The 13,435-nt window shown below is 54.2% G+C and overlaps 1 protein-coding gene across 6 annotated transcripts in view; it reads left to right on the top strand.

Moving 5' to 3' along the window:
• The window catches only part of CBFA2T3 (CBFA2/RUNX1 partner transcriptional co-repressor 3), a 107,131-nt gene that overhangs the window by 36,002 nt on the left and 57,694 nt on the right, over positions 1 to 13,435 (top strand). Inside the window, exon 1 of one of the 6 annotated variants that reach the window (XM_044987205.1) lies at positions 5,648 to 6,280. The exons of the other annotated variants lie outside the window; for them this stretch is intronic. The gene's annotated coding sequence lies outside the window, so the exon portion shown is untranslated. Of the gene's footprint in view, positions 1 to 5,647; positions 6,281 to 13,435 lie in introns of those variants that run through there. 6 annotated transcript variants of the gene reach the window in all.

Below are 13,435 nucleotides of genomic sequence, written 5' to 3'. Positions count from 1 at the left end.
CCAGCAAAATCAGCAGGACTAGTTCCACGAGAAAGGTTTTTCAGCACAAAGCCTTTGCTGACTCCGCAATGGAGGCCAAGTACTTTCCATTGTGACAAAGTTCCTCCTCTACCTTGGTGGGTCCTGCGCTTATTGGCAGATTTGCTCACCTCAGTGATCTTACCCACAGTCTGGGTCAACTCCTCCTGTGTCTGACCAGGAGTTGAGAGGTTTGGGGGGGAACCAGGCCCACCCTCTACTCCGGGTTCCAGCCCAGGGCCCTGTGGATTGCAGCTGTCTATAGTGTCTCCTGGAACAGCTGCACGACAGCTACACCTCCCTGGGCTACTTCCCCATGGCCTCCTCCAAACACCTTCTTTATCCTCACCACAGGACCTTCCTCCTGGTGTCTGATAACACTTGTACTCCTCAGTCCTCCAGCAGCACAGCCTCACTCTCAGCTCCTGGTGCCTCTTGCTCCCAGCTCCTCACACCCACTTCCTCTCCTCTGGCTCCTCCTCACCTGACTGGAGTGAGCTCCTTTTTAAACCCAGGTGCCCTGATTACCCTCCTTGATTGGCTGCAGGTGATCTCATCAGCCTGGCTGCCTGAATTGGTTCTAGCAGGTTCCTGATTACTCTAGTGCAGCCCCTGCTCTGGTCACTCAGGGAACAGAAAACTACTCACCCAGTGACCAGTATATTTGCCCTCTACCAGACTCCTGCACCCCACTGGTCTGGGTCTGTCACACCATCTAACGCTGCCATTCGGAAGGAAAATATTGCTGTCTAGTACTAGACCTGACTGTTTAGGGACACGTGTTCCGGAGGGCGGCGGAGTCTGAACTGTGCACGGGGAATCCATGTTCACATAACCCCCCCGCCCCGTGTATTTGCATGTGCCAGCTGGGTGTCTGGCTATGCAAAGGAGGCTCTGCAGGCACCAAGCCCTGTTTGTGTGTGCAAAGGCAGGTGTGCGTGGGTGCATTTTTCCTATGCTCATGTCAGCCTTTACTTTTTGAAAAATTTGTTTCTTTGGGGCAAACCCTTCTCCTCCCCCCTCTGCAGCTGCAGGGGGTCTGCTGGCTGGGAGACAGGTGGGGCTGCACCACTCGTGGTGGGGGACAGGGCTTGGAGAGCTGAACCCTGCTTCCTGGGATCCCTGTGAGTGGTCAATGGGGATGCTTCATGCAGGGTAAGGGCGAAGCCTACAGGGGTTGGGGACCTGGGAATCCACCAGTCTGTGAATTCTGCAGTCCTTCCCCCTCACATCAGAAGACAGGAACTAGGGCCACACAACTGGCTGCAGTAGCTGCTGGGGAGGGACTCTGCTGCTGATCCATGGCTGGTGGAGCTAGAAGAAGGGATACCCCACCCCGAGATACTGAGCTTGGAAATGACATCACCTTTCAGGCTCAGAATTAAAGGTGGTAGGACCAGCCCTGCAGGGTCTCCATGAGCTTAGTGCGCTGAAGGGTTGGCAGGATCGAGCCCTTTGTTTCCAAACACAAGTCACAGTCCATCAAAGCCAGGCCTGAGCCTCTGCCCCCAAACTCTGCAGCCTGAGCCCAGCTCTGCAGTTTGAACCTGACAAGTATCTCTCTGGAGAGATCAGATGGGAGAGGGAATCTCTCTTTTTGGACCAACTTCTGGCAGGGAGAGAGAAGTTGGTCCAGTAGGAGACATTATCCCATCCACCTTGTCTCACTAATGTCCTGAGACCGACCCAGCTACAGCCACCCTGCATACATGTATCTCGTTGTCATAGGAACTTCCACCATGGTGAGCTGAGCACAGCACCCGCCAGTCACCTTCTCTGGGGCCCTTGCTTGCACTCAAGCTTTGATACAGATAAACAGAACCAGTTTGCATCCCATACCAGGTAACTCTGACGAGATCCTATCTAATACTTGTCCAGGCCTCGGGCTATCTGAATCATGGTGTCCAGGGACTGTTCAGACTTGGCCATTGCAAGATGAATATCTGCAGGGACACAACAGTGGCAGAAGGCAGTAGCTTGGCCTTTTGTTAGTTCCTGGGGAAGGGGAGAGAGTTATCAACCTCACTGTAATAAGGAATCATTTGGCAGTGAGGACTCTTGTTCTGGATATCCTGAGGTAACCATTTGACCTACTCGTCTCACATGGTGAAATCACATTGATTACTTTTTGCCACACATCTCTCTGCCAGCCAAAGACTAGAACTCCAACTGACTGCAGTGGGAACAGGATTAACCCCCAAAGAGGCAACCCGGTCTCGAGCCAGGGGACACACCCAAAAATATCAGCTGAAGCATGTCCAGATGTGGAGCTGGTGTCTCCAGCAATAAATCTGAGTAATTCAGCTTTTCTGCTGTAACTAACTGAGGGCTTGGCTACACTTACAAATTTGCAGCGCTGCAGCAGGGTGTGAAAACACACCCTCTCCAGCGCTGCAAAGCGCCAGTGTGGTCAAAGCCCCAGCGCTGGGAGCGCGGCTCCCAGCGCTGTCCGTTATTCCCCACAGGGAGGTGGAGTACGGACAGCGCTGGGAGAGCTTTCTCCCAGCGCTGGCGCTTTGGCTACACTTAGCGCTTCAAAGCGCTGCCGCGGCAGCGCTTTGAAGTGTAAGTGTAGCCAAAGCCTGAGAATAAAACAGGGAAATAAAGTCCAGTCTGTTGTAGAGTGGAGGAAGTTTAGGTGATGGAGGTAAAATTGGGTCTAAAATCATAGACTCATAGGCTCTCAAGAGGTCACCTGCTCCAGGCCCCAGCATTCAAGGCAGGACTAAGTTACTACCTAGACCATCCCTGACAGGTGTTTGTCCAACCTGCTCTTCAAAATCTCCAACATGGAGATTCCACAACCTCCCTAGGCAATTTATTCCAGTGCTTAACTACTCTGACAGATAGGACATTTTTCCTTATGTCCAACTGTAGCAGCACACTTCCCCACTCCTCTCAAAAACCAGCCAGAGACCTCTCTGTGCAAACACCAGAGCCCTTTTATTTTCAGTGTTTGTTCCCACCACCTTTTAGATACAGTTCAAGTCAGTCCAGGTAGCCGGGGGAGGGGGAGCTAGCTAGGCACTCACGCCTAAGTCTCCTCCCTTTCCTGTTCCCTTTCCCCCCTTTTCTGCTTCCTTCCTGTGAGCTTTATACAGCCCCCCCAGCCCATAAAACCCACAGGTGTTTCTTCTTTAGCCTGGCAACGAGCCACACCCTACCAGCTCCAATTAATTGCCCCTAATGGGAGCTGGGGCTAACAGGGGCCTGGCCAGGTCTCCTGACCAGCACCCTGTTACACCAACCAACAGCCCTTGCTGCAATTTAAGCCCATTGCTTTTTGTCCTGTCCTCAGAGGTTAAGGAGAATAATTTGTCTCCCTCCTCCTTGTAACAACCTTTTATGTACTTGAAAACTGTTATCATGTCCCCTCTCAGTCTTCTCTTCTCCAGACTAAACAAACCCAGTTTGTTCAATCTTCCCTCACAGGTCGTGTTTTCTAGCCATTTAATCATTCTTGCGGCTCTTCTCTGGACTTTTTCCCATTTGTCCACATCTTTCCTGAAAAGTGGCGCCCAGAACTGGACACACTACTCCAGCTGAGGCCTGAGTAACGCGAAGAATTACTTCTCATGTCTTGCTCACAGCACTCCTGCTAATACAGCCCAGAATAATGTTCCCCCTTTTTTTGCAGCAGTGTTACACTGTTGACTCATATTTAGTTTGTGATCTGCTATAACCCCCAGATCCCTTTCCTCAGTACTATCAGAAAGGAGTAAAATGTCATATGGGAGTAAAACTGGGTCTAAATGAGTGACATTGGAGAGGTGGCACTTCTGTTCTAAGGCTGGATTGGTTCAGAGTAGAATGAAAGTCCCATTGTTTTCTTGGGGAAAAGTCTCGCTGGTCAACATCATTTCTTCATGGTTGCCTTGACAGGTCCTCTCCAGCAGGGGCTGCTGTGTCATGACATGGATCCTGCTAAAGAGGCTTCAGAAAGGGGGTCTTGGGGGATTATTATATTAAAAAACAAAATACAAATAATCCACGTGTGTGTGAAACGCTCCACAACAATGCACACAGGCAGGCCACCTGACAAGCCCAACAGTGACACGGGAGGCCCGGCTTAGTTCTAGTAGAAACGGATGAACAGCTGTTCCCTTTTCTACTGGCCCTTGCACGAAAGGAGCAGCAACTTTGTAGTAGAATTGGTATGTGGGGAGGGAAACTTTGCACTGATTCTCTTCATTTGTGTGTGTGTGTGTGTGTGCGCGCGCGCGCTAGTCAAGCTGCAAGGGGGGGCATTTAAAAAGTTGTCTGTGCTAATAGATTTTGCAACTGAGCCATCTGATTTCTTTTTTAAAAAAGTCTCAAGCCATGCCCTCTTGTAATCATGGCAGCAGCAAGAACTTGGGAGCAGCCTTTTTAGGGAATAAAGTTGGAAGAACTCAAAAAAGAGCAAGCCCAGAAGAAGGGAGAGTGGAACCCCAGAGCGCCACAGACAAAGGGATACTATAAAAGCGAGAGCAAGAGAAGAGAGAGGTGCGGAGCGTGTTAACAGACACAGAGCCCTGTGCACTGACTGCAGGGGCAGTTGATCATTGCACTCTGTGCATCTGAAAGGTGGCTCCGTTTTGATTCTTCTGGAAGATATTAAATTCGATTTGCATTTTCCACATTGCAACCCCCCGCTCGGCCCTGCCCCAAAGAGGGAGAGAGAGAAAAACCCACCCAGCAGAAATGCAGCAACCCGGCTGCGCGCACTGTGACCTCTGCCGCGGAGCCGGCGGGGATTGCAGCAGGAGTGGAGCGCCCCCTGCAGGGCGCGGCTGGGCGGTGCGGCCAGCCCACCCCATAGGCTGCCGGGCGCTGCATCAAACTGAGAAGCACCGGAGCGTGAGCTCAATCAGACAGGAGGCGAGGCGGGGAGCGGAGCGGAGCGGAGCGGCCGGGGCTGCTGGCGGTTGGACACCATCAGGAGGGAGCCCTCGCTGAACGGGCCGAGCGCTGCGGGGCTCGCGGCGGGAGCGGGAGCGGGAGCGGGCGGCGCACCGGACCCTGGACTTAGCCAAGCGCCTGCAAAAGGCGGCGGGTGCGCGAAGCGGGAGCCGCGGAGGCGCGATGCACCGGGGAGTACGAGCCGCGCTGCCTCGCGGGACCCGGGAGCCGGCAGCCTGCGGGGGGCTGGCCACGCACTAAAGGACGCGGCCGGGGGCTTCCCCTGCGCGCACGCCGGACCGGCAGCTTTGGCGGCGGTGGGATCGCCTCGCACCTCCAGGCGCCGCGGGGAAGGAACGGGGCGCGCGTGACGAACCCCCCGGAACCCCTCGGAGCTCGCCCGGGGGCTGCAGCCGGGCGAGGCGGATCCGGGCTTGCAGACCCGCTCCCCGGCGGCGCTGTCGGGGCAGGGGTCGCCGAGGGAGGAGCTGCCCGAAGGGGAGGCGGCGGGGAGCCGGGCGCCTGGTGCGGCGGGAGGAGGAGCAGGAGGCGGCGGCCGGGCAGCCTGACAGCTCGGGGAAGTTGTCCGAGGGAGATCGCACGGCGCAGCCCGCCCCCGATGGCACTGGGCAGAGGCGAGCGGAGGAGGCGGCGGCGCTAGCGGAGTCCCCCGGGCTGGGGAGAGCCGGAGCCGGCGAGCCAACGGGCAAACACCAGGGGGGTCAGAGCGCCGCGCAGAGCAGCGCCGCGCAGAGCAGCGCCCCGGGGCTCCCTGGCCGAGCGGTCCCCTCGCTCCATGGCCCCCGGCCGGAGGGATGAGCCCCAGCGGGCGTGAAGCGGGCAGAGAGACGATGAGAAACCAGGCGAGAGCGCGGGGTCAGCCCGGGCAGCCAGCGGGCAGGAGGTGAAGAGCGCCCGGGGGGACGGCGGCCGGTGCCGCCACCGCCACATACCAAAGAACCCGCGCAGCGCAGCGCAGCGCCCGCCGCTTCCCTTCCCCTCCCCGCTCCCGGCTGGCGAAGAGCGGCGGGGCCAGCGGCGGCCGGACTGCGCCGGGGCAGCGCGCACAAGGGGCGCAGAGACTGAGGACCGCGCTCCCCAGGGAGGAAAGCGCCCGGCGCGGGCGCAGCGAAGCTCAGCGCGCCCGGGAGAGGGGAGCGCCCGGCCCCCGCAGGAAGCCTCGGGCAGGTGCCCGGGGCATGGGACCAAGGGCGCGGCCCCCTGTCGGCCCCCGCGCTTCGGCCCGCGCCCCCCGCAGCCCGCTTGGATTAACTCCCTTTGGGTTTTGCTAGAAAGCCGAGCAGCGCATCCGCCGCCTCTGGATCCCGGCTGTCTCCGGGCGTGTGAAATTACCTCACGGCTCCTTCCCGACCTCCGGCCAGTAAGTCCCTCTCCTCCCCACGGGGGAACGCGCGCGTGGAAGTGCCCTGGGCCTGGCGTGTCTGCCCTGCCCCGGCCGTGGGAGCGCTCCCCGGCGGCGCGCGTGGGTTGCTTGCTCTCTAGGTGCGGGGCTCCTGGAGGGGGGGGCGGGCTCTTTAAACTTTCCTTCCAGGCAGACAGGGGCCAGTCCTCCTTGCCGGTCCTGCTGAGCGCCAAATGGGGGGGGCCTCACCCCCCCTGCAGACAAAGGCAGGGAGCGATCCTCATGGGGCTGCGTGGGCGGGGGTGCCCCCCGGAGGGAGGCTTGGGTTCATTAGACAATTAGGGGGGACAGGAAGCCTCTTGCCTGTCCCCGTCCCCGCGTGGCCGGTGGGAAGATGCGGGGCTCAGATCCCGGCTGACGGGTGCCGGTGGGGGCGGGGGATGGAGGGGATGCAGCAGGTGAGGGGGCCGGGAGCTGGCCTGGCTTGCGGACAGACAGAGGCACTCGGGGCTTGGGCTCCAGGGCCGCACCGCTGACTTGATTCCCGCTCCAGCTGGCCCGGCCGGAGCCCCTGCGGGTTCTCCCCGCCCGGTGGCCCGTGCTCTCTGCCAGGCAGCGGGACACTCAGCGGGAGCTGGGGATTACCAGCGTGAGGGGAGAGAGACACGCCGGAAAGCTGGGGAGGGCAAGTGTTTCTTCCGGGGGGCCAGGGGCCCAGGCCCCACGAGGAGCCAGGGCCAGTGAAAGAACTTTTTTTGGTGGGGGACTCCGCTGCCCGGCTGCCAAGATCCAGGTCTGTCCTGCCAAGTGATCTGAGCAGTGGTAGGTTGGTTGGTGGTAGGTTTTCAGTGGCAGGCAGCAAGTGCAGCAAAGCTGGGGGGTTAGAGACCTTTGTCCACAGGAGGAGGCTGGGAAGTCAATAAAGGGACAGAAAAGACAGTGGAGCAACTGACCTGCTCCCCTGTAGCCTGTTCTGCCAGCTGCCCCCAGGGCAGTACCTGAGACAGCATCTAACATGGCCGTGCCCGGGCGGAACCTTTCTGATTCCCAGCAGCAGCCAATATTTGTTATAGGCAGTGCCCGAAAGCCCCAGGCAGGGTCCACCCCCCTTGTGCTGCACAAACAGAGCAAAGCCACAGCCCTGCCCTGAAGATCTCGCCATCTAAATAGCCAAGGTTCCCCTGAGGGCCACATGCAGGGGACAGAGAGTTACACAGCAGGACCACCAGACATGCAGTGCAGGGGAGAGAGGGGAAGGAGAGAAGCATTTCCCTGTCAAGGGAGCTCTTCTGTGCTTTGCTGTGGCTGGGAATGTTCCTTCAGGCGTGGGAGCCTGGTGCCCAAATGTGGGATGCCCAGTTCTAGAACCTGTTCAAGGGCCTGGTTTCCAGAAGGGGGGTGCTGGGCACTTCCTGAGAATCAGCCCCCTGGAAGGAGTCCATTACCACCCCCACCCCCCCATGAAGGTACCTAACATCAGTGGTCACTCTGGAAAATGTCAGCCTGCGACCATCAAAGAATGGTGGCTTCTTTGGGGCCTGATGCTGCAGTCCTCACTCAGTCAACTCTCCAACTGATGTCTGGAGGAATTTTGCCTGAGGAAGAACTGCAGGGTTTGGCATTGCCCTTTTCTTCTGCCGTGGACCAGAAGCCAGTCCTGGGCTGAGAGTGCAGGGTCCGTGTTCTCTCCTTTGCAAAGTGGAGTGTCCTGTGTGGATGCTTTCCCGACTGCAGCTGGTGTCTGAACACTCCATAATCTGACACGGCCACCAGTTCCACAGGGAAGCAGCCTCATTTTGTGCCCACCTGCAGCAAATCTCTCCCATTTTTGCTTCACAAATTTTCCCTTTCTGCACGACTGGAAGAAGTAATTTTCCTCCCTGCACGAATGGCTGCAAGAGCGGCGAGCCAGCCCCTCCTCAGAGGCATAAGAAATGGTCAGCTCCACCTCAGATGTTCAGAGTGGCTGACTGATTGATTTAGACTTAGTGTTGAGGAGATGCATAATTCTTCTCAGGAGACTTTCTGAGTCATAAGGAAGAAACCGAGGGCTAATTGAGATACATGTATATGTGCTACAAAACAGTTTGATGTAGGTTTTAAAACAAGGGCTGCTTAGGAGCAATCCAGCTATCTGAATTTGCCTTAACATGCTTCTGATAAAAATAGTAATTAACCAGTGTAAGATTCTGTCCCCTGTTTTCCATTCAGTGCCCCTGTCTTGCAGAATTTCATTTAAGATCTGTCTTCTGGAGTATCCAGTCTTCCTGCTCACCAGTCTGTGTGTCTTAACAGCGCATTTGGTTCTGATGCAGCAGTTGTGGCCTGAGGAAAAACAGCAATTCAGAATATCCCCCCCAATATCCAGGAACCCAAATCACGTTTTAACATGACAAGCCAAGGCCCCGTTTCAGTCGTTCAGTCCCACTGGTTTATCGTGGAGGGCTAAGTGCATTGCGCCAAATCATTCAGCACTGCATGTTGTGTCCTTCCCAATCTGAGCTTGCAACCAAGTCTAGGTGTGTTTTTATTTCAACAATGGCTTGTGGTGCTGGATAGCCACTGAAATGACTAGAGATGTGTTAAAGGGAGTGGTCAGCTTGACAACCAGTGCCTGTAAAGCTTGTTTCCTTATGTCCTTACATCCTGAGAAGGGAAAGAATTTTATACAGCCAAATTGTCCTTTGCTCTTTTTTACATTTTACTTTGCTCTCATCTTGGGCAATGAAAGTCAGTGAGGTCAATTTCACTTCTGTTTAGAGTCAGTTTCATCTTTCGGTTCTTGTTAAGTATTTCGCTGTCAAACACTGCAGGGGAATCCTTGGGTAGAGGCATTCCCATCCTAGAACAACATGAACCACACAGAATGCTCATTCGACTGGAAACAACTCTTTTTTGTTGTTTTTTCCTTCTTTCTTTAGCTGATGAAACCTTTCTACCGATCTTGGGCTGTCACAAAAAGCTTGTTTTTACAACATTTTAATTTTGGGTCAGATGTGAGTTGATGGTGTCCATTAGGTCGAGCGATGGTCTAGTCGGCCTTTAGTTTAGAAAGAACGTCTATGCATGCTCCCTCTGTTGTACTCGCCCAATGCCTGTCCAAGAACAATTCTGCCTTTAAGGAAAAGGGAATAATAATCCTTTGTTCTTTTAGCCGAGGATCTCAAAGCACTTTGCAAACATCAGTTCTCAAACCCACCCACCCCGTGAGGTAGAGGTCAATATTGCTATTTACACTGGAGATGACTAAGACAAAGAAGTTCAGTGACTTTTCCAAAACCACAGGCAGAAGCTAAGGATGGAACCAAAAAGTCCTGCTTCCCAGTCCTTCGCTTTAACCACTAGACCACTCTGACTCCCCCAGCAACAAACTGAAGCAGTGATCTTGGAGAGGAAGTGTGTGAGAGTCAGTGCTGACTTGGAGAGATGTTTACTGAAACTTGACATGTGGTTGTTTTTTTTTAAATGTTATACACCATTTTTATGACTTATACTCAGTTTGCTATGCTGGGAAATGACTTATGTGGGGTCAGCTGGGGACGGGCTGAGTTTTACCTCTCGGGACGCAAAGAAGGAAAGTCCTTTGATTGGAAATGTATTTCCCTCCACATGAAAATAGAAGTTAGAGTTTTGCTTTGGTTTTGATTTGTGGGACTTTGCAGTGAGCCAGAGAGCCACTGGGAAGGAAAACAAAGATGAATTTTGCTGTACGGAGAAGGGCTTTTCTGTCCACTGCTTCCAGTCAGACTCAGCCCATGTTCCATCCAGCAGGGAAGGTTTTACTCTTTACCTGTGGTTAGTGGCATTTTTAGCTCTCTTTCCCTTCCTTCTAACTTGGGTCAGGCTGTTCTAGGGAGCCCAGGAAAGTGACCCTGCTATCGGTGGGGTTATGTACAGAACCCCCCTTTGCTGTCCTGTATTACAAAAGGGAGGCCTCACTCCAGACACACACTAATCTCTGGGGCTCTTGTGGTTTGATATTTTGAGGCAAGTAATTTAAAAACGCATGCTTGTGAGGCTGAATTTATAGAGCAATGTAACATGCAAGACATTCATTGCGCATCATTTTAAGATTCTTGCTCTTTTTTGCTTCTTGTGTTTTGGGTCCTTGTCCCCCGTTTGAACCCGGGCAGACTGAGCTCCATGGGTTTGCCAGTCCCGGGAAAGAGACCTGGTGGGAAGGAGCTCTCGGCTCAGGGAAGCCTCCCACCACGTTAAAGAAAGAGGCCCTGAGGTGGTGGTATAGGCAACCAGGAACAAGGTGGTAAAATGTTCCAAAGTGGTGCATTGCCTCAGCCAATAACAATCGGGTGTAAATCCCAAAGTGCACTCTCCAGCTGCAAGTGAGGGCATGTCTGAGTCATTTCTGATCTGGCTGGCTGGTTGCTGACCGTGGAAAGGAGCAGGTTTTTGTTTCATTGTGAAGCCCTGTATCTGAGGAGCTGGTGATGAGCAACACAAATCTCCTTTTGGGCCAGTGCAGCCCATGAGCTTACAGTGTATCGGAGGTTATGATAAGCTAAACAAAGCCGACCTGATATCCCCTGAGAGCTAGTGGTAACACATTCCTAAGGGGGAAACAGGGACAGGAGGACACGATTTTGGCTGTGATCACAGCAGCTCTCCCCAGCTAACTGTAGCTGGGCTAGTCAGTTCTTGGATGGGAAACGTCATAGGAAAATCCAGGGTGCCGAAGGAAGTGGCGTCAGTGCGTTGGTAGATGGCAGTCTTCTCTCTCAGACCATGTGGCGCCAGTGCCACGACAGAACTCAGGGAGCCTCCAGAGGTCTTCTGGAGGGAGAGGCCATAAAAGGTATAGGCCCTCATTAAAGATGCCATGGTGTTTCAACTGTAGTGTTATTGGTCCTAGTCACGTTCCAGGGGTCCCATTTACCATTCCTGCACCGTTGTGCAATAATTTACACTGGTGCAAAAAGCATGTAAAATGCTGCCAAATCAGACTGCACTAATGTAAATGAGCACAGAAGGCCAGGGGTGAATTGGCTCTGGTAATTATGTTCAGCCTTCCTAAGTTCCCCTTGCAGTTTCATGTGGCTATCGTATCTTCTCCACTTCCTGTCCTAAACCATGATAGAACTTTGCAGTGCCCTGTTAAACAGCTGCTGCATTCCAGCCCGTGGCGTGTGAAGCACATTCCAGTGTCAGCGCCGTGAGACCCTTTGGGATGAAAGGGGCTACATGAATGTAAGTTATTGCATTATTTGATGGAGGTCAATGGATTGTTAGTGAGCTGGACAGAGAATAAAGGGCTGCCGAATAGGACAGGAAACAGCAGTTCTGTAAGTGGACAGGCTGCGACTGTGAGAAATGCCGTAACGTTTGCAGTTGGGAAACGGTCCCAGTGTAACGGGCCGTCACCAGCGTTCCAGCCAGCACAAAAACACGGCTCTTGGGGGAAAACAGCAACATGCGCATTAGGCTGTTGTCACATTTCAGTGTTTATCAGACATGATAAATGAGAATTTTGTCTCCGTCTAATTGCTCTGATGAGCTAAAAAAGGCAGCAGTGTGTTTTCAGACGCGTGCGTTTGCAGTTTGCAGCAAGAAACTGCTGCGAAGGCAGGGCCTGATCCCGCCCCCGCTCCATGGCCGCCCAGCCATGGCAAAACTCCCATGGGACTCTGCAGCAGGTCCTCAGAAAGAACCAAGCCCTTATTCCTCTGCGGCAGCTTCTTTGTAAGCAAGCCAGACTCCAGCGCCACCACCAAGCCACAGCAAACACGTTGCAGTTTGGGAGAGTTAAGAGGAGCCATTGGAACAATCCCTTCTGGAGTGATTAAGATGCTCGGTTCGTCACACCAGTGCAATGTGGCGTAGAACGCGAGGTAGTGTTGGACACTCATGTTACATGCTCTTTGCATTGGTGCAAATGACTGCACATGGTGCAGGGCAGTGGGGAGTCGGCCCTGATTCCTAGGGAATTCCTGACTCCAGGCGATAGGTCTGTCCTCCACAAGGGCTCTGGCACTGATTAGGAACATGGGCCGTGGACTCCAGCACCTGGGGCCTGATTTTTTCCTTCACCCGAAGGCCACTTTACACTGACATTTGCACTCCCTTTACACTGCCTGAGTGCTGTAAAGTCACCGTCGTGTAACGCAGGATCAGGCCCATGGCATGCACGCTGCATTTCAGAGTACTGAGGGGCACTCAAAACAGACAGCTGCACGAGTCGCCCAGAGAGGAGAAGCACTGTGGGGCCATGTGTGTTTCACCTGAAATATCGCTCATTACTTCTTAGCATCCCCCGAGGGCCTGATCCTGCACCCATGTAAGTCAATAGCCAGCGGAGCAGGATCAGTCCCAACGTGCAGTTCTGTTCTTACAAGTGACTGAAAAAGGGACCCTGTGGCGGGGCTCTAGGGTGATTGTCTGTTAGTGCCCCCAGATTACAGGGGCTCAGTGTATCCTTAACAATAGTTCCTTTATCCGCCAGTGCTGGACGTTCTCTCTGGGATTGGTGGGTTCTTTCCACCTTGATGTCATCAGTGGAATAACGATCCATCGGCCAAAATCTGTGACACCTGGGCAGCCCCATCGAGGATCATTTGTTGTGGATGGCCAGGCCTGTGCTGGGCAGTGGGGAATACCTGGGTGGAACGTCAGGTGGCTGTGCTGTTGATGATGCATGAGAAGAAAGGCCCAGATCCTCAAAAGGTATTTAGGCACCTCACTCCAACTGATTGCAATGGGAGAGACTGGGCCAGACCGACTCTGGCTCCCTCTCACAGCTGTGTTGGCTCTGCAGGGCTCATGAGAACTTAAACAACTTATTTTTGTCACTCAAGTGAGCTGCTCCGATTTGAAATGTGCCCAGGGTCAGTTCTGCCAATTAACTCTGGGCCCTGTTTACTGACCCGCACTTCCAGCTGAGAACAGGTACGGTACCACCCGCTGTCTGGCCCATTGCTTTCAATCACACGGAGGCAAAGCTCCCGGCCTTATGTCTGCACGACAGCGAGATCAATAATGTCTCGGCTGAGCGATGTGGCAGAGAAGAGAGAGGCGTCTTTGCATGACCCCTCAGGCCTGAATTCTCTTTTAAACTAAGGGCCCTTTACGTTAATTTGGCAGTGAAAAGGGCCCTTCCAGTGAATGTGAATGTCATTTATGCTCCCTTTACACTGCCAGAGTGGGGCAAAGAGCCTCAGT

Source organism: Mauremys mutica, chromosome 14 (genome assembly GCF_020497125.1).
Source record: "Mauremys mutica isolate MM-2020 ecotype Southern chromosome 14, ASM2049712v1, whole genome shotgun sequence".
Lineage (NCBI taxonomy): Eukaryota > Metazoa > Chordata > Testudines > Geoemydidae > Mauremys > Mauremys mutica.
Note: the sequence above shows the minus strand (reverse complement) of the source record. Positions and strands in the feature narration are given on the sequence as shown.